Here is a 23031-nt window from a genome sequence, read left to right on the forward strand (position 1 = left end):
GGAGAGATCGTTGTTTGGTAATTCAAATGAAAGAAATGGATCAAATGCTTAGATATCTCTGATCAGTTTTTGTTTGGGAGCCTTTTGTAGTATGAGTTGTGCACAGAAAGATGAAGACAGGCAGGAAAACAGCGAAGCTTCCATCTTGTATGCAGTTTTAGAAGGTGTCGGTAACTCTCTAAAGTAAACATCTTGTGAAATAAAACCTGCAGTGTGAATACTATGTCTCCAACTATGCTACACCCTGGTAGGACAAAAAGTTCACTGTTGTGTTATGTAAAGGTAAGTGGTGGAAGAAACTGGGACACTGAGTTAAACTAAACTAACCTATTCTTAGAAACATAGAAAATGACACTTGCACATTTAAAAATACAGGTGAAATATGGACTCTGCTGAAATCAATGTCAATCCCCATTTGACTTCAGTGGAGCTAGGATTTTACCCTATGAGTTTTAACCTCACGGTATCTCTATAACTGTCCCTGCACTATGATATGAAATATATAGGCTGGGATTTTCAGAGTTGCCTAAAGGATTTGGACACAATTCCCTGGGCATTCAAATACCCTAGGCAGTTTTAAAAATGTTAGCCATAAAATGTTTTCATTTAAACGTTGGGAGGAGTTGGGACTGCTGGCGGAGTTCTCAGAAGGAGAAACTCCTGTGGGTCTACAAATACTGTGCGGATCAGCAGTAAGGTGCTATGCACTATGAGTAAAGGTATTACACGTTATGTGTTGTGTGGGTCAGTTAATGTGATCATGAGACCCACCCCTTTAATTTGTTCACTTTTTTATTTCTAAATTTGCAACCTGAACACAGCATTAAAATAGGGGTTCTGTTGCATTTATTATATTATAAAAGTGTCATGCTCAGTTAAAAGTTACAAGTATCCAGCAAAACCCATCAACAAAACCAAACAAGTCCAACAAGCTGCTACATCAACGTTTACAGCAGTCCTGGTTTCCCAGGTTCATCTGTGAGATGGGGATAAAAAAGAAATCCACTTTGTTTTTGCTGAAGTTGTTTCATGCTTTTGGAGTCTTTTCATTAAATAATTCTGAGCTGTTGTTAAATGATGTGTCATTTGTTCCGATGGTAAATATTTTTTTTCCCCTCACGCAGATCCCAGCTTTATTTTTGAGTGGAGAGTCCAATGTCTATAATTAAGTCCATGTATTTCCTAGCTGGCAATATTAGAAATGAAAGGCAACGTACTGTACAGCATGTACTCTTAAGAATAAGCTGTAAATAATAAAGACCAAGATTTTCAAAAGTTATGGAAGCTGCTGGGTGCTTTTGAAAATCAGGCCTTTTATTCATGGCTATATATAGATTTAGAAGGCTAATTTAAGGCACCAGTTTCTGATGATCCTAGCCAACAGGTCATCCCTCAGACCTTTTTGTACAAATGAGAATATCTACAATGCTGTAAGCAATGTGTATAGCATTTCATACACAAGAAGGTTTTTATCCCTTGTAAGCTGCTCTGTTTTTTGGAGATGGAGTATTCCTATTTTCAAATTTTCCAGGAGCATGAGTGATCTAATCAGAGAAGGATGCATATGCATCATGATCCAGTCTTTACTTACATCATCATATACTATTTGTTCTACAAAATTCCTGACTCAGACTCAGGGAATGAATCAGGATTGTGTAATGAAGGTGCCTCAAGTTGGGCACCCCGAAAATGAACTGCACACACTGGTAGCCACTTGTGGAAAAAATTGGTTTAAGTGACTTGTCCAGCATCACATGGGAATGCTGTGGCAGAGGCAGGAATAGAATCCAGTTCTCCAAGGCTGCTTCAGCTGCCTTAACTGTAAGACCTTCCTGTCTCTTCCTGCAGTCACCCGCTTCATTCTCGATCACACCTTCCAACTTGTGCAACAAGAGGCAAGAGTCAGATAGACCACAGCTTCTTTCACTACACAACCCAAATTACCCTCAGAGTAGATCAATTCTGTGCATTGATTGAAGCAGGGTTCTCGGGGCAGGAGGAAAAGAGTGTGATTATGCTATTGTCCTTTAATTATAGGATGTATACATATAAGGGGACTGAATTAAACTTGCACAAGCAGCCTTAATTCTGGCATTTCCTAACTTTTGAGTGCTTCACTTCACACCTTAACAATGTTCTTTTAACTTTTGGATGTATATATTATATAAAGGGTCAAATCTGGTTCATTGTATTCCATGATCCATTACTCATAATTTGTGATCATTGAGACAACTAAGTCTTTGTGAAAGATTTGCAAATTCCAGAAGTTTCACACATTATACTGTAAATTAATATTCAACCCAAAATTCATACTGGAAATGCATTATTTGTTATTTTCTTGTTTAAATCCTGTCAGTTATTTAATAGGCGACCAGAACAATCCTATGTGAGTTAAGTGGCCAATCACATGCCACAAATGTTGAATAGCAAATAGTTAAAACTATCAGCTTGCAAGAAACCCAAAGGCTTATAACTGTCCAACTTATTTGGCATATAGTTCTGACTGACTGATGCTTTAGATAAATGATAATAGATTTCTGAATATTTTACAAAATAGAAAAAAAAGGCTAAATTTGCAATGAATAATTTGCCCAGCTGCAGGTACAATATAACTTCCTTTTCTGGTGAGATTTGCTGTCTGTCTCTGTAAAAGAAACTAAAAATAATGCATTGTGTCCTTTCAATTACATCTTGTAGACACAACAATCACAGAAATCCACATACATATTATGGCCTAGTTTCCTAGTTACACTGTGTGCTCACATTAGTGCCCTGGTGAACCAAATCCACAAGCAAGCTGGCCCTAAAGTTGACTAAGACCTGTTCTACACAACAAAGTTAGGTTGATATAAGTCACTTTGTGCTGACCATTATGCATGTGTCTACATTCAAATTTGCCTCTGGTCAACATAAGCATCTTGTCATGGCAACACAGTAAAACCATCTCCTTGAATGGTGTAGTGCCATGGTCACCACACTTAGGTCATCTTAGTGCAAATGTAGACACTGCATGACCTGTGTGGACCACAACAGTCCTCCAGAAACTGTCCCACAATCCCCCATTCCCCATGCCAGTGACCACTCTAGTCACAATTTTAAACTTCACGACCCATGGGTCACAGAGACCAGAAGCCACGGATCTACCCCTTAACAGCCCATGTATTTTTGAAATGTCTTTTCCCGGTTGCCCATCTTGGTGAGCACACCTAGCAGCGTACCTTTGTTGTGTGCAACTGCCCAACCAACCATGCCAGCTTCACACAGATAGTAGATGTGCTCCTGCCTGGAGTAGACAGGAGATATTGGATCTCCTGGGCCTGTGGAAAGTGGAGGCTGTGCAGGCACAGCAACAGACATGCCATAGAAATGTGGACATCTACAAGCAGATTGCATGGGAGATGCAGGCAAAGGGGCATGACAGGGATGAGCAGCAGTGCCACATGAAAGACAGGGACACAACAAGGCAATAATAGACCTGGTTGTGCCCCATGGACTTGCCTCTTCTACAACTACTGCCATACTTGGCTGTGACACCACCAGCACCCACTGACCACTGTGGATACCTCAAAAGAGCCCAAGACAGAGACCCTTGCTATGGACAGCGAGGAGGAGGAGAGGAACACAGCAGGGGACTCCAACCATGCCATGAGGCAGGAAACCCAGCAGGAGTCTAGCCAGTTGCACCAAGCAAGTGCAGATGAGCCCACAGATGAAGGAGAAGGGAGCTTGGGTAAGTGTGCACATGCATTTTTCCTTACAATGTTAACATTTGAAGAATGCTCCCGGCCAATCCCCAAAGTTAACAAGACAAAAGATAATGACTTATCATTCCTTCACTCACATGCAAAGAGGTAGATGTACAAACAGAGGTAGAGTCAGCATCTGCTTTTCATTTCCTCGGTTGGGCTAGGTGGGGGAGGCCCATGGAGAGTGAATGTCTGTGTGGATAGAGATGTCCTTTTACCCTCCTGTGAGATCTTGATAAACTTTCATGGAGATACTCTGCAATCCTCTCCCAAATTTTCTAGGGATGGGCGTCTTATTTGTTCCTCCACAGCAGGACACTTTCCCGTGCCACTCTGTGATGACTTCAGCAGGCACCATGGCAGTCAACAGGCTGGTGGCATCAGATCTGGGCAACTTTGGAGTGCCAGGATCATTTGTCATCTCTGTGTCTTTGTGACCCTCAGAAGTGAGATATCAGCTAAAACCACACTACCCATGAAAAACAGTGCCAATATTCAGTGCCATTGCAGTACAGTTGTCCCTTTAGAACAGCGACCAAAATGTAATAGATTCGTTGAAGAGAAAACACCTCCTCCCCTCCCCCCCACAGCAGGCCATACTTGCCATCGGTGGAACTGGACAGCAGTGCTGTACTAAGATACTTCAAAATTGAAGGGTCAGTAAAGCATTTCTTGTTAAAAGTATTTATGGGAATAAGGAAAGGAAGTTTTTAAATGTACCTTTCCCTTGTGATTGTACATCTAATGGTGCATTGCTCTGGTTTTATCAGCAGCTTCTAGCATGGTGGCTTTGAGGGGTGGCCCCTCCACAGTGCAGAATGCCTGACCCTGATGAGGAGAAAGAAGAGGACTAGGGAGAACATGTTCTGTGAGATCCTGCACGCCAGTGCTGTACTGAACCATGAACAAAGCATGGACCAAAGCAGTGACCAACAGCATGGAGAAAGACAGAGGAGAGGCAAAAGGCCCAGAAGTCCCAGCAGGACAAGGAGCAGGAAATGTACCAAGACACGATGGATCTTCTCAGGCAGCAAACCCAAATGTTACAGATCCTGGTTGACTTAGAGTCCAAAAATCCCAGCCTCCCGATCATTGCAGTCCTTAGAGAACTCTATGTTCAGTGATCCTTATATCCCCCCAAATAGTAAATGGCATCTGGGGCTGCATCCTTTCCCACTCCACACCAGGGGCAGCAAGGAAAACCACAGCTCCACAGACAATGACAATGACCACAGACTAGTACATGTAGCCACAAGAGACTATATTTGTTTACACAAATGTTTACTTTTAAAATTTTCACCTAGTTAAATTATGTTCATTTTTTATAACATTCTATGGTTGTTTTTTTGCACTTCGATTTTCTGCACTGTTTTCTCCCACCACTCAATAAATTTCTATTTTTGGAGAATCAAATTATCTTTTAGTTCACACCAAATATTACAGAGTGCACAGCAGTACTCAAGAAAGCAAACATTACTTGCACACGCACACCAAGCACCACAGAATTCAGAGCTTTAGGAAACCCCCCAGCCATATTTATAAATGTACAACAAGAGCCACGCAACTGATAGTAGCACTCACAGCTGTAGGCCCAACAGAATAGATACCAGCAGGCAAAGTCTCACCAATACAGAACATATATTACGTAAGACAGACCATTCCATGAAAGCAGTTGAGAACACTGCTGTGGCTGACAAAGTGCTCTTTCAAAGCCTCTCTCAATTGCATAGCTTCACATTTGACTCATCTAAAGCCCTTGTGTCTGGCAGTTCAAAGTTGGCAGACAGCCACTCCACCTCTGCTCTCCATCCTGGTGGCAGCTCTTTCCCCTTTGCCGCAAGATGTTAAGCAGACCCCAATGGCAGCCATAACCATTGGGACATTTTTCTCACTAGATCCAGTCTAGTGAGTAAACATTGCCAGTGGCCTGTCAATCTACCAAAAGCACATTCTGTCTTCTGCAGTTGCTAAGCCTGTAGTTGAATCTTTCCTTGATGTTGTCCAGGTGGCCAGTGTATGGCTTCATAAGCCAGAGGAATCGGGGTAGGCTGGGTCCCCCACAATCACTACTGGCATTTCAACATTACTAATGATAATCTTGGGAACGAATATTCTTGCTTGCAGCTTTCTGAAAAGTCCTGTGTTCTTAAAGATGTGAGCATCATGCACCTTCCCTGACCAGCCCACACTGATATTGGTGAAGCATGCCTGATGACCCACTAATGCTTCCATAACCATAGAAAAGTAGCCCTTTCCTGATGTATTCAGTAGCAAGGTAGGCTGATGCCAAAATAGGGATTTCCCCACCACAACTGGGAAAGCGCACTGCTGCAAATCCATCCACTATTTCTTGGACATTGCTAAAAGTCACAGTCTTGTGTAGCCAGAAACAATTAATGGCCTTACACACTTGCATGACAATTGTCCCTACTCCAACTCCAGAATAATTTCCCACTGACCAGTAGCTATCCAGCACTGCAAGCTTCCAGAGTGCAATTGCCACACACTTTCCAGCTGCACTGGAGGGCTGGGATGAGCTCAGCATGCACATCCAGGAATGTGTCCTGTCACATCCAAGAGTTCTGCAGCCTCTGCTCATCATCCCAAACCTGGATTATGATGTGATCCCACCAGTCAGTGCTCATTTCTTGGGCCCAGAAATGGTGCTCCATTGTCTGCAGCTGCTCCATGATTGCCACCAGCAACTCTGAATTGTTTTTCACTATGTTCATCAGCAAACTGCCAAAAAGATATGCTCATGTCCGGGATTGTTGTGGTACTTCCTGTGGGGCTGCAAATACAGGAGAAATGTGCATCCTGTATTTGCAACATTCATGAGAATAGTGCAAAGCTGGGGGCTCCATTCTTCTGTCAGATGGCACAGACTAAAAAGCCCCACTCAGGGTTTGTTGGATTTTGAAAAAACTGCATGATAATTATGGGAAATGGATGGTATTATGGGTCGGAGAAAGTTGCATGTTGAGAATTTGTCCCCCACCTTGCAGAGGTCCCTGGGCAAGTCATTACTATCTTACAAAATATTGCTAAAGTGTCCCCAAAAGCACTGGCGGCGCATGGACACAAGCATACCTGGTGAGTACATCCAGCACCTTCACAAGGAGCCAAGTATGCACACGCCAAACAGTATACAAACTTTCACAGCTGTATGCTGACAACTTATATCTACCATGGTTTTTATTGTACATGTAGCCTAACTGATGGCATGAACTACTGAGCATCCTTCCGTGATGAGATCAGCCTTAGTCCCACAGGCAGACAACTTTGTGTTTGCAGCATGATCAAGCACCTGAGTTCTAGTCTACACAGAAAGAGCAATATTCTTTAGGTAGCCAGACTTTGCCACTTAAGATATCCAGCACTGTGGAATGACTCATTGTGAATCCCCATCTCTTCTTCAACTTTAAAATGGAGGAGGTTTGCCTTTGCCACATATCTGACTATAAATCATTTTAAATCCATTGGAAAAACTGGAAACAGACTTTTCTGTTTATTTGTCATGCTAAACCCCTGAAATTTCTACATTGATTGCAGGCAGTCAAGGGGTTGCCCCCTACATGGCCAAAGTTAGTCCTGATGTAAAGCAGATGCCACTGCACCGCAGTCTATACCACAGCCCCTTCTTACATCAGGGCTGAGGCCTTATCTACATGAGATTTTTCTCATTATACCTCTGGTTATTTTGGCATAAGCTGCCTTGTGACCATTCACAAATGATCCTCCCCCCACCACCCTCCTGCTTTATTTTGCATCTTATCCCACTATCATTAGTCTGCTCTGCAAGTGACAACCATTTCGGAAGGAATTATATCACTCTAATATTCAAGTGGACACATCACCATTTTGAATTAGCTATACCACTTCAGGTCATCTTCCTCCCATTGCTAACCCAAACTGCATCGCTTCATTACATTCAGAACATTTGACATCTGCTAATTACTCCATTGAGTTGAAAGGTATCTTCAGAATCATTCTACTTTGAAACAATTGGCAAACAGAGAGAAGAAATGTGCCTGTTATTATAAAACTCTATTGGGCTTCAAGTGAACTGAACTGCTTCAGATAACTGACTGGGATCTCAATTCATTAGCAGAATTCAAATATAGACTTAAAAGTTACAAGTAAGTACTTTTGTGCATTACACAAAATGGCTTAAAATCAACCCTTCTTTCACTTAGTTGACAATGCCAGCGTACGGAATACTGAGACTACAGCTTGCTACTGTTTGAAGTAGTAGAAGATCACATCTTTTTAAGTAGCTATGAATCAAGTGTCTCTTTCTCTAAGAAACTGGATCCTGCAAGCACTTGCTACTGTCCTTTAAATGCTATCTTTGTCTGCACTGCAAAATGAGATGCATTTTCTCAATGTAAAATGGTAGTGAAGTAACTTTCACCTCATTGTAGCTAGCAGAAATCATCCCACCTAGGGTTTACCTGGACTAGCTAAATAGAGGTTAAAAGCTACAGTGCCTTATGTTCTCTAGCATTTTCCATTGAAACACACAATTGTGGTTGGTTTTTTTGCAGTGAAGACATAGCCTCTGCCTCTGCCTTTGTATTAGCTAACACATGCTACCAACATGTTTTAAAAGTCCAATGCAGGCAAGGCACTGTAGACTTGAACACATGCTAAACTGGTCCTTTTAAAGCAGAAGGTCTCATCAGGCTTTAAATGGACCAAGTTAGCATGAGTTACAGCACACACTGCCTTGTCTACATGAGCTGTCTACCCTACAGGTGAAGATATGAATGTAACACAAGTAGGGATACCCCTGCTAGCTTTGATCTAGTAGTAGACAGTAGCGTAAACCTGGTGGCATGGGCTTCGGAACAGGCTTGCCGCCACAGTACAAATTTGCCGTGGTCCCTGGGCATGTTCTCTGGTTTCTAGCCCACACGGAAGTGCATGCTGTCATGTCTACCGTATTATTGTTACCTGTGCTAGCTAGATTAAAGCTAGCATGGATTTGCCTATTTCTGCTACAATCTCTTGCAGTGTAGATATGCCCATATGTTAGCACATTAGCCAGCACACCCTTAAATCCTAATCTAGACAAAGCCATATTCTAATGGGACTACACATGGTAGAGTACTTCACGGCCTAGTAATTGCTTGAAGAACTGGGCCCTAAAATCCCAGTTTATTCTAGATTCCCACGATCTAACATCAAAGCAAGATGCAACACTGCTGCAGACTTCCTTAAGGCACTTCTTATTCTTTTTAATGTAATTGAATCTTTGTATCAACTATCTTTCTTCACTATTACAAGTAAAAAAGGATTTTAAAACAGGCTGTTTCATTAGATTATGTGTTAACATTTTTCTCTCTTCTTCTTCCTTTTCATAGAATAATAGAATCGCAGGACTGAAAGGGACCTCGAGAGGTCATCTAGTCCAGTCCCCTGCATCCATGGCCGGACTAAGTATAATCTAGACCATTCCTGACAGGTGTTTGTCTAACCTGCTCTTAAAAATCTCCAATGATGAAAATTTCACAACCTCCCTAGGCAATTTATTCCAGTGCTTAACCACCTTTCCCCCTCCTCTTGTCTTCTCATTCGGAGAAATGTGAACTGAAAAAGAGGGGAAGTAGTGGGATGTGTGGAGGCTGATGTTGGAAGTGGCAGGATGGGGGGGGGGGAGTAGAAGCCCAACACCACAGTCCTGACAGCTGGGTGTGTGTTGTAAGAGGACAGTCCACTAAAAGAAAGGACAACCTTTAGGGGTCAGAAAGCAACTAAGTAAAAGGAAGTGACCCAGGCTTCCCATGTGAGTTTGGGCAAGTCAAAATTAAAGCCAGTCTCTCTCTGCCTCAGTTCCCCACCTGTAACATAGTTTTTTTTTACTCCTACCAACCAGGATGTTGTGAAGATTAAGATTTTGAGGTGCTCCTATACTACAGTAACAGGGGCCACAGCTAAGACAGCTACCCATTCAGCCTCTACTGAGACCAATGCGTGTCAGCTGTGTCAGTACTCAGCAACAACTTTTCAAGGTGAAATACCTCAATTTTAGATTTATTTTTCCCTCAACATCTTTGTTCAGCACCTAAAACAGTGGGGCCCTGTGCACTCACATAGTAAAATAAATAAATAATAAATAACCCCATAGTGCTCTGGTAAATCATGACCAAGTGGCTGATAAATTTATTAAAATTAAAACAAATTAACCCATGTTTAGTGGCATTTCAGAGTATAGTATTTTTATTCTTTTAACTTAAAAAGTACATGGATTTTTTTCACAATTATATATATTTTTTCCCAAACAGCTCAGCTCTACAATTTTGAAAAGCAGAGATTAATAATGAAGTCACCACAACAGCTTCCAAAATTAATAGCAAATATCCATCTTATTTTCAGTAAGATCTGCCTCTGGCAACACCCAAGAATTACTACCTAAACAACAGAGAATTACAGGTAATTATGAAATATGCATGTGCAGATAACCTTGCTGTACCAAAATGCTAATTTTTTTAAACATATCTGACTGACTTTCATAAGGTCTGTGTTTAATATGCTTGTTCTGTTGTTAGCCCCATTTCTATTGAACTTACCTCTAGGTGCACTGGGGATTTACCTTTACCATACCTTTATTTACCTTTTTTTTTTTTTTTGAAGGGCCTGATCTAAAGCCCATTGAAGTCAGGGCTTGTCTTCACTGCGGAGCTAAATTGGCACTGCTGCAATCAATGCTCTCCCATTGATTTCTGTACTCCACCTCAATGAGGGGTGGAAGCAATGTCGGCGGGAGACCGTCTCCCGTCCACATAGTGAAGTGTGGACCCCGCAGTAAGTAGATCTAAGCTATGTTGACATGAGTTATGCTACTAACGTAACTCAAATTGCGTAGCTTAAATCAACCAGCAGCTGTAGTGAAGACACGCACTCAGTGTCAATCTTCCATTGACTTCAGTAGGCTTCTGGTCAGGCCCCAGATACTTAATTGGCCTTCATCACTATAGCATCTGAGCACCTCTACAGCAGAAACTTTAACTGCAAATCATTCATATCAGCAGAGACTTCTCCACCAACTTGCCTATGCCTGTTCTGGAAAGGCCACTCTTGGAAGTGAAAGGGTAGGTTAGGTACCACGGCCATTCAATTCTTGGCTTCCATGATGATAGGGTACCAGTGTTTTTTGGGATCTTTCGCATTGGTAAGCTGGCTAAGATCACCAACTCCTTTCAAATAGACCAGCAAACCTTTTTTCATAGTCAGACTGACCCAGTCTGATATAAACTGGAGATACAGATGTGAAAGGCTCCACCTCCCATTATCAGAATCATGGTCCCCCTAGAATTTTATTCTACTAGCAGTCATTCTAAAGTCACGTATTCACTAACAAGGGGGTTGTTATATTTTGGTCTCTTTCATATAGTGCAGGGAAAATATGTTCTTTTAATATTTGTTTGTGTAAGCAAGCTCTAGTACAGGGGTGGGCAAACTTTTTGGCCCAAGGCCACATCTGGGAATAGAAATTGTATGGTGGGCCATGAATGCTCACAAAATTGGGGTTTGGGTGCAGGAGGGGGTGCGGGCTCTGGGGTGGGGCCAGAAAAGAGGAGTTCAGGGTGTGGGAGGAGGCTCTGGGCTGGGGCAGGGGAGTAAGGTGCGGGGGTGTGAGGGCTCCAGCTGGGGATGCGGGCTATGGGATGGGGATGGGGATGAGGAGTTTGGGGTATAGAAGGATGCTCCAGGCTGGGACTGAGGGGTTTGGATGGCAGGAAGAGGATCAGGGCTGGGGCAGGGGTTTGGGAAGGGGTGCAGGTTCCGGCTGGGGATGCATGCTCTGGGGTGGGGCTGGGGAAAATGGGTTTGGGGTGCAGGAGTTTGCACTGGCTTGGGATCGAGGGGTTCAGAGGGCTGGAGGAGGATCAGGGCTGGGGCAGAGGGTTGGGATGTGTGGGGATGGCTCAGGGGTGCAGGCTCTGTGTGGCGCTTACCTCAAGCAGCTCCCGAAAGCAGCGGCCATGTCCCTCCTCCGGCTGCTATGCAAAGCTGTGGCCAGGCGGCTCTGCACACTGCCCAGTCCGCAGGCGCTGCCCCTGGAGCTCCCATTGGCCACAGTTCTCAGCCAATGGGAGCTGCCGGGGCGGCGCTTGGGGTGGGAGCAGCGTAGAGCCCCTGGATGCCCCTACACATAGGAGCCGGAGCAGGACTATGCCGCTGCTTCTGGGAGCCGCGTGGAGTGGCCCCCAACCCTGCTTCCTGGCTGGAGTGCCGGAGCAGGGCAAGCCCCAGACTGCGCTCCCCAGCGGGAGCTTGAGGGCCAGATTAAAATGACTGGCGGGCCAGTTCCAGCCCGCGGGCGTAGTTTGCCCACCGCTGCTCTAGTATATATGCATCTCTCTACGCTGAGTTTGATTTTAGTGTATTTTAGAAATGCTGCTTAAAATTATACTCCTTAGCTTTCCTTTTTCATACACAAACTAATCATTAAGTAACCCAATAATGATCCCAGAGAGAAAACTGCATAGGAGTAGGAAACAATAGACCGCTTTCATTTACCTCTGACAATTATCTGAAGGACTAGAGCATGGTACTTTTATGACTCAAATACTTTTCAGAACTTACTGCTACAGGGCACCATTAGCACAATCACGCATATGTAATACCCATGCCACACTTTACATATTTTTCTTGAGACTACATACAGGAGATATTATATATATATACACACACACACAAACACAAACTCCATTGTATTTATGTGACAAAATGAGCTAAACACAATAAGGGAGGAATGTTAAAAGAACCAGACTAGTGAGGAAATTGTCACTGAGTTGGTGGAGTTGAAGTTATGCTATTTTTATGTAGACAGAAAATATTTCATAGTGTGTATTAGAGCTATTTGAATGATTTGGTGTGAATAAGTTACCCCATAAATTTAGCTCCTACCCCTAAGAAATTCTGAACTGGCTTCAGTTTTTATGAATTTTATGAATTTGCTATTTTAACTATTTGATGTGTTTTTGCAAAACACATTTCAGCCTGTGGGTAGCTGCAGACTGTGCTCTTTGATTATTCATGTTTCAGGGTATATTATTGATCACTTAAGTCTCATGGTAGTTTCTGCTCCCTGATTGGATGACAAACATTTTAAACAGGAAAATAATGAACAGCAAAAATAAATACTTCTGTCCACACACAAATGCCTTTGTTGGTATGCAAGTGCAGGTGTTTCAATACAGTTCAGCCATTCCCCAAACTAAATATCATTAATAATCCATTCATTTAAAATGTTCACATGGAGTGATATTAGAAAACTACCTCAAGGCCTGTACACCACTGAAGTCTTATTACTGCCCTCAAAATAGGGTTCAAGAAGGACTTCAGTGATGCTCAGGCCTTGTGCATTGGGATGAATTTCATTCCAGTAGTAAACAGAAAAAGTGGCATGAACATTGTGGAATTGAACGGGTCTTTAGAGTTCACACAAATGTTCCTGTACACCATCCCCCTGACTAAGTGAGATACTCTAATGTGTATTTACACTCTTACAAAGGGGATATTTATACACAATCATTTTTAAAAGATTCTTTATGGAGATCCCAGTAATATTGCATATGAAATCACAAAGGAGTTCTTAATGGAACTGCAGCCATTGCACCCTATCATTATCTAATTTAGCCTAATGCATTCATATGGCACCCATCACCACAGACATTGGGTGTTCCACATAAATCCATCAACTGTGTGTGAGGGTTCCAGGTTTCTGCTTTGCAAAAGTGTTCACGTCAGCTAGGCTTGAACATTAAAAGTATTGGTTTACTAAAAATCTAAAGAAAGTAAGGACATTGTTTGTCAGCTCAGCCTCAGGATGCAAACAGGTACAGCTTAGCTTTTGAAGTTACTTCCCCACCTCAAGTCCTCATTCCTGGGACAAGATTTTATAGCCTCTTTCCTCCACCAGCCATTGCTTGATTCAGAGAAAAATCCTCTCCCCCCCGCTCATCACCCAACAATATACCAGGAAGTGCTATTTTGCAAAAGCTTCCTTAGCATTATTCATGTTTCCTTAGCAGTCAGTTGTTTTCAGTGGCTTCCTTCCCTTTTCAAGCTTGCACAGAGATAGGGCTAATCAAAAAAATTGGGATTCCCAATATTGACAACATTTGACGATTCAAATTTTGAAAAAAGTTAATATTTTTGAGAAACTCCACCAAACTTCAATTCATTTTATCCAGTTCTACATCTAGGTTTTGTTAGCCATATAGTCAGACTGATAAGTGTAACAACCTTAGTGATGACAGCTACTTAGCCCCCCACAAAAAACAAGAAAGCAAAATCTCAAAAGTTATTTGTAGTCCAGCCTCTTACCCTTCAATGCATCCTCTTATGGCCAAGTGTTTGAGAGCAGTGGCCTAGCCTCTGTTTCCCTTATTGTACCAGTTCAGAAATGTGATCTATAGCACTTGGCCTCTCTTTACAGCTCCAGCCCTCTGGCTGGGCCATTGGAGTCTCTCCCTTTTTGGGATAAGAAAGCATCTCCCCCCAAGGGCCTGTGATGGGTTTTCTCCCTGTAGTCCTGGGTTCCAACATCCCTCTCTCCCTTCTTCACCAGGGAAGGACAAAAGGAAGTCAAAACAGGAACCAAAATAAAGTCCAGTAGTTTTACATTAGGATCACGCCCCCCACCCCAGATCAGGGGCTTCAGCAGTCTGCCCTCCTTCAGAATCAAGGTGGTATGGGGACACCCAGGCCCGCTCTTTTCTCTGGGTCCCAGTGCAGTTGCCCTATGTGAGGCAGACTGCACACATAAGTCTCCTACTACCCCATTAGACTGTTTCCTATCTATGGCCTTTGCAAGCATCTGCTGTGTAGCAACCATCCCTGAACCTTCTACCAGAAAATTAGCCTCTCCGGGCAGCTTCCTTTCCATATCTAATGCTGTAGACATCCTCCCCAGTGGCTCTCCAGCAGCTACCTACCCTGCTCTGTCTGGGTGACAGCTTTTTTGCCCAGCTGTTGCTAACCAGACATTTAGCCACAGCCAGGGAAATGATTGATCTCTTCATTAACTCTTTAGTGTCTGCTGCCATATGTGGGGTCTAGACACTCCATCACAGCATTCCATTGGGTTACAAATTTAAGGGATAGTCTCAGGGAAGCCACATCCTTGACCATATTCATAGACCCCTTATTTTCCCCAGGGCTGTAAACCCCCATTGCCAGAAAAAGGAAGGAGGAGCTGCTACCCACACTAAGACCTCTGCTTTCAGGGACTCCTTAAAAAACAGAAAGCCGGGCTTCGTCTTTGCTACAGATGTCTGCCACCACAGTCTGCAATCAGTGGGCGTGACTGCAGCTTGAGTAGAGGTACCTGAGCTTTAATCTAGTTGTCTCAGGTACTGGAGCAGTGAAGCTGTGGCAATACAGACTTCAGTGTGGGCAGAACCCTGGGGTAATTGCCTGGATGGCTAGCCTACATGAAAGTGGGCACTGCTATAGCTTCACTACTCCGGAACCTGAGCTAGCTAGACTGAGCCTAGTTTAAGTATGTCTATTTGAGCTGCAATCACACCCTAGGACTGCACTCTAAACATACATTAGTTTTCCTTATTGAGGGGTGGTTTTACTATATTGGTAAAACATGAAGCTTTGCTAGTATAAGCGCTATGCCTGTACTGTAGCGCTTTGTTGATATAGCAGACCAGTATTTCTGTAGCAGTAATGTGCTCCTAGCGTAGACACAGCCTATTTCACCAAGCAAACCTGTTCTTGTGTAACACTGTTCTTTCTTTGAAGCCAAACTTCTGCAACGTTTGAATGTGTTCAGAACCAGAATTTTGGTGAGGACCAATCTCTAGAAATCACATTACAAACAATAAATGAGAACACAATCATGGGAGAGTCCAAACTAATGAGGATTAAAAACAGAACCTTAAAAACATTTTAGAAAATGACTAAGAACTACAGATATTAGATCACTCTAACCACAAAGACTAAGCCGTTTGTGGGCTAAACTCTTGTTTCAGCTCCAGAAGATAACATACTGCAGTAGATTAGTGAAATGAACTTACACCATAGAACATTCCCCCTCCCTCTGTGACTTCCAGGTACACAACATGAGATAAAGGTCTATGTGTAATGTGGAAAGTTAAGAATAGAGAAGAACATTATTTCTGATCATTCATGTACAGAGTTCCTTCTAGATTTTCATTCTGCACGTAATTGATTTAAAGTTCTTTAATTTGGAACAAAAAGTAAAATATTAAACCTCTCTGCAAGCTACATCTGATCACTCCACTTATTTTGTGATATATAAGGAATTATTTATTCATTTTTATTTTGCTTGTAAGTTCTTTGGGGGCAGAAACCATCTTTTGTTTATATGTATATACAGCACTTTGTAAAATGGAGCCCTAGTACACGACTGGGACAGGCACAATACTGGCCATCACAATAGAAATATAATATAATAATAATATTAAATGATATCACTGAGCTAAACATTATATCAGGTGTTTTGAATATTAAAAACACTGCATAAAAATTATTATTATATGCATTGATCCACTCTACACATCAGCCTTTGTATTATTTTGCAAAGTGCAAGAAAATTACGTAGGCATATAGTAGACAATATGTCACAATCTGATGCTAGTATTCATTTTAAGAATTACTATTGAGTTCAATGGGCTTTGAATCAGACAGTAACTCTTTAGGTTTTTAACTCTGTTAGTCTGACCCTAGCAGTTAATAGAGTAGCTCTGGATATGTATAAATGTATCACGTGTAAGAAAGTAAAATAGTTTCTTTTAAATATGTTGAAGGACTATTTCTCCTAGTTACAATTTACAGCTGCAGTATATTTATGTGGAGGTTTCTCTAAAATCACGTCTAGAATTCGCCTGTATTCATGTCTAGAATTCTTTTGCATGCAGACACTAGAAAAACTTGCTTGAGAAAAAAAAAAGAGGAGATTCAGAGTTATTACATATTTAAATTGTGGTTATATTTTGATATTCCGCAGTTTTCTTTTTCTGTGTCATCAAAATCCAGTGCATTGTTGTGGTTAAGGCAATTCCTGGGAACCTGTTTTTTTAAAGACATAAATATGTCTATTGGGTATTTACAATATCTTAGAAACCCTAAATACTAGAATATAAAAACCCCTCAAGGTTTTTGAAAAGCCTCTGATTCAATGATAATTGTGTTATTGGCTAATTCAATGTGGCAGGGGATTAATGGGATTGAACTAACTCTGGAAGGCTTAGTAGCAAGAAAGGCAGCACAGAGACTGATAGCAGACTTCTTAGCAGAGCCCAATGGACAAGACAGATCCAACAGTTTTTGTTAGGAACATAGGAATTGCCATAGTGGATCAGTTCTTTAGTCCAGCATCCAATCTCTGAGAATTGACACTATCAGATGCATCAGAGAAGATGCAACCCAATTATGGAATAGCTTGCCCTTACAGAAAGTTTCTTCCTACCCTAGGCATTTAGTGCTTGACTTGCCGCCTGAAGGTTTATATTATGTTTTTTAAATCATATATAAGTTAACTATGGACTTAATTTATCATCTTCCATACAAACTACTCCAAAGCACTTCACAGAATTAAATATAAGACAGTATACACTACTATGCTGGTTTATATCGATTTAACTTGCACCAAACCCAAAGGGATTGGGGCAGGGGAAAAACGGGGAAATGCACAGAGCTAAAACACAAGATATTGGACCACCTTGTGTTTTAGCTCTGTGCCTTTGGGCTTGATGCAAGTTAAATAGATATAAACCGGGTTTAAACCAATATAAGAGCTTTCTTGTGAGTGGAAGATGGGGATTGTCCTCTGAGCCCTAAGAATCTCTGTCCTTTCCTCTTTCCCTTTGAGGCCCTAACTCACAATGAACCTGTCTCCCACCAGAGGAGGGCTGGATGAGGCTCCCTATGGAGGCTGCAAATGCCTTTCCTGCAACAGCCAGAGGGGATTACTAGAGAGTGACAGGAGATGCTGCTTCTAAATGTATTCCCCACACCCTGCTAGACTGAGAGCCAGCAGCAGAGCAGGGGCTGTGATCTCAGGATGGCTCAAGATATCTGAATTGTATTCCTTACTGAATCTCTAGTTAGTATGAAAGGTACTAACATTGTACACACTACTCCAAATTCCTCCTCTTAGTCTGCATTGTAATGATCACATCCTTTTATACATGTAATTCTATAACACCACATTCATCACACAAGTTTGTTGTAATGTGAGGGCAGTGTTGCCAAGGGCCTTTTCCTGATCTCATTTCCATGCATGCAGCTTTGTGCACACAAAGCACCAGTGTGTGCATTTTTATGCATGATTATTCATGCACAAAAATCATAGAATGCAGATGGGAAGAAGCATTTGTGCACCGTTTGCCCATGCAAATGAGACTTCTGGATGTAAATTCTGTCAGCCATATACACAAATTATAGCGTACAAAATTTGTAGACATAAGTTATTAGATTGCAAATATGTGCATGCAAAAATTAAAGCTCTATTTCAAAATTTTCTGCTTCGAAATGTCTTTCAAGTGTGAATTTACACTCTTTTCCACCTCATTTTATTTTGTTAATTGAATGCGAAAACAATTGTGTAATCAGTGAAAATTATTTTTCATACCACCGTGATTCTGTCTCTTTATTTCATTTGTACAACAGGAAATAGAAAGTTCACGTTCCTGATTTCTGAAGTAATCACATCTGTGCTGCATAGCATTTTAAATGGTAAGCAAACTTTGCACTGCGTGATAACAGAAAGCTGTTAGACTGTTTCTCTTCTCCTTTCATCTCTGAATTTGGCATTTATCTAGATTGTTGGCTGATAGAAAGGGAATATGGTACATTGCAGATGTGAGGAGAAATCTAACAACAATGGAATTACAGATCGCCCATAAAGAATGAAAGAATCAATGCAAACCTTTTAGAAAATGAGAAATTAGGTTTTGCCTCTATTTGAATGATGGCATTTCATGTGCTGTTAAATAGAACATAAAAAAACCAAAAAACTAATTTCCTTGCACATTTTTAGCTAATCAATGCTTTGCTTTCTAAAGTATTAATAGAACAGAAAGTTCTTTTTAAAAAATCATTGGTGAATATTAATTGCCTGCTTAAAAACATGCCAAGCAGCATGTGACAAATAGAGATCTACAGCAGGTAAATCACTTGCCTACAAATTCTTTGTTAGCTAGGATGCAAAAAGAGGTTACCACACCAGCAATTCTACATTTAAATGACTGCTTTACTAAACATGCTAATCCGTGTTCTGCAACAATTTGATACCTAACTTGATTAAACTCATTCATAATTACTCCCAATGGAGATAGAAAACACTGTAAATGCTGGCACTGAACATCTATTTTGTTTAGTAACTATGAAGGCTTTTTTGTTGATTTTTTAAACAAATTGAGCTAACGGGGGGGTCAATTACCCCAAATACTCCACCAATTAACAACATAATACAGCTTGCAGAAAAAACAGATACGTTGAGGGATAAGATTTGTAATACAGTGGGTATCAGTGAAGCTAAGATTATGAATTGACTGAGTTATGACTACGGACGCTGGGCCAGATTCCTCCCTCTGTTATACCAGCAGGAACCTGGAGCAGCTCTGTTGACTTCAGTGGAACTACTTCTGATTTATCCTGGAATGCCTGATGGCTGAATTGGCCTAGTGTGAAGTCTGTACAAGCCCAAGTCCATCACCACCCACAGCAACCTCCCTTAGCAGCATATTATTAATTATTATGATATGCCCCGAGGGAAGAATAACTTAACCTGAATGACTGTATAACTGGAATTTTTCTGATACAGGCAAATAGAGACGGTGAGGTTGCACAGCAAGATTTTTTCCTAACTGATAGGGCAAGCTGCTCCATGGTACCATATCTGCCCAGAAATTAGTGTGGGTGCCTTCCTTCGCCTTACAAGATAAAGGAACACCCTGCTTCCCACTCTTCCCTACAAATCCTAATAGTAAGGAATGCCAAAAGGTACATTAACATATGACATTAACAAAGGTATGATAGGTGTCGCAGTGGATTAGCACTCCTGTCTTTGGGCGAAAGGGTCCTGGGGTTGGGTTGCACTCATAATGTAGGTTCATAAGCAGTGTTCACATGCAGATCACTACTCAAGGAAGGAGGGTCTTCACTGGTGGGGTTTTCTCAGTTAGATGAGACTTTAAGCCAAAACCCCTTTTGCTCATCTCTAGTGGCTGCAGAAAGGAATACTCCCATGGTGCATTTTAAAAGCCTAAGGATTATTATTTAGATTGCACCCAAAGCGTGCCAGGCACTTTACAGATCAAATACAATATACAATCCCTGCTCCAAAGTTTAGACATAATACCATGCATTAAGATGATAAAAAGGTAGGGTCAGGGGAAGGAAAAGGGGCAACAACAACAAAAACAATCAGATCATGGCTAGGCTATTTTTAAAATCTTTTTTCTGTCCCTTAAAAATAGCTCCATTGTTGCATATATAACAGTTGCCATATTTGCTTGTTCTGCTGGCACATTTTTTATTCTCTTAGCCTCCAATACTGAAAACACTTACATATGTGCTTTACCTGCATGAGTAGTCACATGGAATTCAATAGGAGTACTCATATGTGCCAAGTTTTGCATGTGAATTTTTGCATGGTCAGGGTGTTTAAAAGGCCTTGATATACATTGAATAGGAAAGACCTTAGATAAATATTGTCTCGTTCACTTGAGAAACATAAGCAGCAGCCAGGGCTGAGAGAAAGAGAGTGGGAGAAGAGATACAGGTAGCCTGTGCTTATTGTTTATGTATCTGTTTGTGCCACCAGTCTACAGGTTACTGGAATAGCTCTTTTACCAAGATTTCATTGGTCATTTTCACCTCATTGGCTAAGAAACACGTGAACGTTTCAGCTACAAGGACAATCAACCAGATTCAGCCTAAATATTCTCATGACATCAACGAACCCCTGGAGTGGACTTTGTCAGCTGTTTCATATCAAGATCAGCAATGAAGATATTGGAAGCTGAACCCAGCAGTCGCCACCATCAGCACTGGTTTGGTTTTGGCAGCTTTGGGGGACCTATTATTAGACTGGAAGACCCCCAGATTATGAAGCCTGAGTACCAAGGAATGCTGCTACCTGGCCAGTGATCCCGTGGGCACCAAAAACTTCAGTGGTGCAACAAGATCACCAGTGATGGTATACACAGAAAATAAAACCAGATCACTTTGAGCACCTTGCCAGAGATCAATCTGGATGGTGCTCACTTTGCAAGGAGGCCATGACCTTTGGGACTTACGATGACGACAACTGAAAATAATTTCTTGTTCTATCTTCGGCAGCCTTAGTTGGAAACGTGTTTTATCAAACACCACTTATGCTCAAAGTGATCTGGTATACGTGACAGTTTTGGAAGACAAAATGACAATGGCGACAAATAAACATCCAAATATTCCCACACAGCATCTTCTTAGCATAAGAGGTTTTGTTCTAAGAAGTCATGAATGAATTCTGAATTAGCTGTATTTTGGTTTTAAGGCTGTGGCTAGCTATTACACTGATTACACCACTGCTTACTGTCACTCTGTTATCATATCTGACATACACAGCTTGTTAAAATCTGGCTTACAAACTCCATTGGTATATTATTGTCCTCAGTATTTCAGTATGAGTATATTTATATGTAAGAAAACAACTACAAGTAACAAATAGACAGGGTCGGCTCCAGGCACCAGCGAACCAAGCAGGTGCCTGGGGCGGCAAATGTAAAGGGGCGGCAGGATGTGGGGCTCTGGGGCGGCAATCCGCAGTCGCTCAGTCACAGCGCATTTTGTGCTCAGTGGCAATTTGGCGGCGGAGACGCGACTCTTTTCAATTCGGCGGCCACACCATCACTCCGCCTCCATGTTAGGCAGGCAGGATTCCGCCGCCCCGTTCGGCGGCGAGTTATTTTTTTTTTTTTGCTGCTTCTGGCGGCAAAAACGCTGGAGCCGGCCCTACAAATAGATGCAATCGGCTGTTAATTGAAATGGAGTAGTTGCTCACAGGTTTATGGTATTTTATATGGTAAATCAGAAAAATCTGCTACAATTAAAGTTAACTGAATCACATATAAACAAGCAAATGAATTTCAGGAATGGATTTGATTGACCTAGGTTTTAGGCCTTAGTGCCTCAGTTGCTTTTTAAAATGCGTTCACCTTGCTATGGTGAACTAAGCAATGCCTAAATATCTTTAAAAATCTGGGCCTCAGCATCTCTGAGGGTTAAGCTCACACGGGGTTTTGTCTGAGTGAGAACTGAGTAAACACTTACAATCTAGTCTATATAGATTCTTACACCACTTCAGGATTTGGCCCAATGTGTTGTTTTGAGTGAGTGAGTGTGTGTGTGTGTGTGTGTGTGTGTGTGTGTGTGTGTGTGTGTGTATATAAAACCTCTCTATATACCTAATATACTCTAATTATTGCACAAATGGTAATTATTGCTACTTATTAATTAATAAAGATGGTAAATTTTCATTCCTTGCTACTCAATTATGGAATTGCAGCTTAAGTTCTCTATACAATTCCCTGATACTTATGGGCAGAAGAGTAAAATATTAGATAAAAGACATGCCAAAAATCACGCTTTTTTAAGTCTTGGCAAATCTTTTGTGGCTATTGGGCATGTAAATATAACACAAGGGCCCAAATTTAGAGAAAAGTAAATAGTAGTGTGTAGACAAGGTTGTCAGGAAACTTGTACAACTTTGTCTGTATACCAGGCTTGAGTTACACTCATGCACACCAACTCAATGACATTTAAGTTGATGTAATTGCGGGGCCTCAGTTTTACATCTGAGCCAAAAAGGTAAGTTTCAGCCAGGGAAAGGTCATTGTAATGGGGTATCTTCACCTCCCGCGAGCACCCCCTTCGGGACAGGTGTGTGTCTGACTTCTCTCAGTTTTGGTGACCTATTAGTGGTTTCTCAGGTGGGTTTCAGTGACTCAGCCATCCAGCCGAGCCACAATCACAGGCTGTGGGCTTTCAACAAAATAAAACCCCTTCTGGGATAAGCAATTCAATGGCAAAGTCTCAGTCTGCAGTCTTTAAACAGTCCCAGCTCTGGTGAGGGGCTGTGTCCCCAGGGCTCCCTCCCTAAAGACAATGTCTTTGCCCTCTCTGGTCCCAGCTCTCCAGCTGAGTCGCTAAACAGTTCAGGTCCCCTTCCAGGGTATATTACAGTTCAATGTTCCTGTCCAATTGGGAGTCTTCAGTCCCCCCTCTGGGCCTGGTTCAACTACCTCCTCAA

General features: G+C 41.8%; 1 long non-coding RNA gene across 1 annotated transcript in view; it reads right to left on the reverse strand.

The window, feature by feature from the left end:
• Positions 1 to 11755, reverse strand: part of LOC119856132 — a 77737-nt gene extending 65982 nt beyond the window's left edge. The window contains exon 1 of the long non-coding RNA XR_005293174.1: positions 11708 to 11755. This is a non-coding gene — a long non-coding RNA (uncharacterized LOC119856132). The remainder of the gene's footprint in view (positions 1 to 11707) is intronic.
• Positions 11756 to 23031: the final 11276 nt, after the last annotated feature.

Source organism: Dermochelys coriacea, chromosome 5, assembly GCF_009764565.3.
Source record: "Dermochelys coriacea isolate rDerCor1 chromosome 5, rDerCor1.pri.v4, whole genome shotgun sequence".
Taxonomy (NCBI): domain Eukaryota; kingdom Metazoa; phylum Chordata; order Testudines; family Dermochelyidae; genus Dermochelys; species Dermochelys coriacea.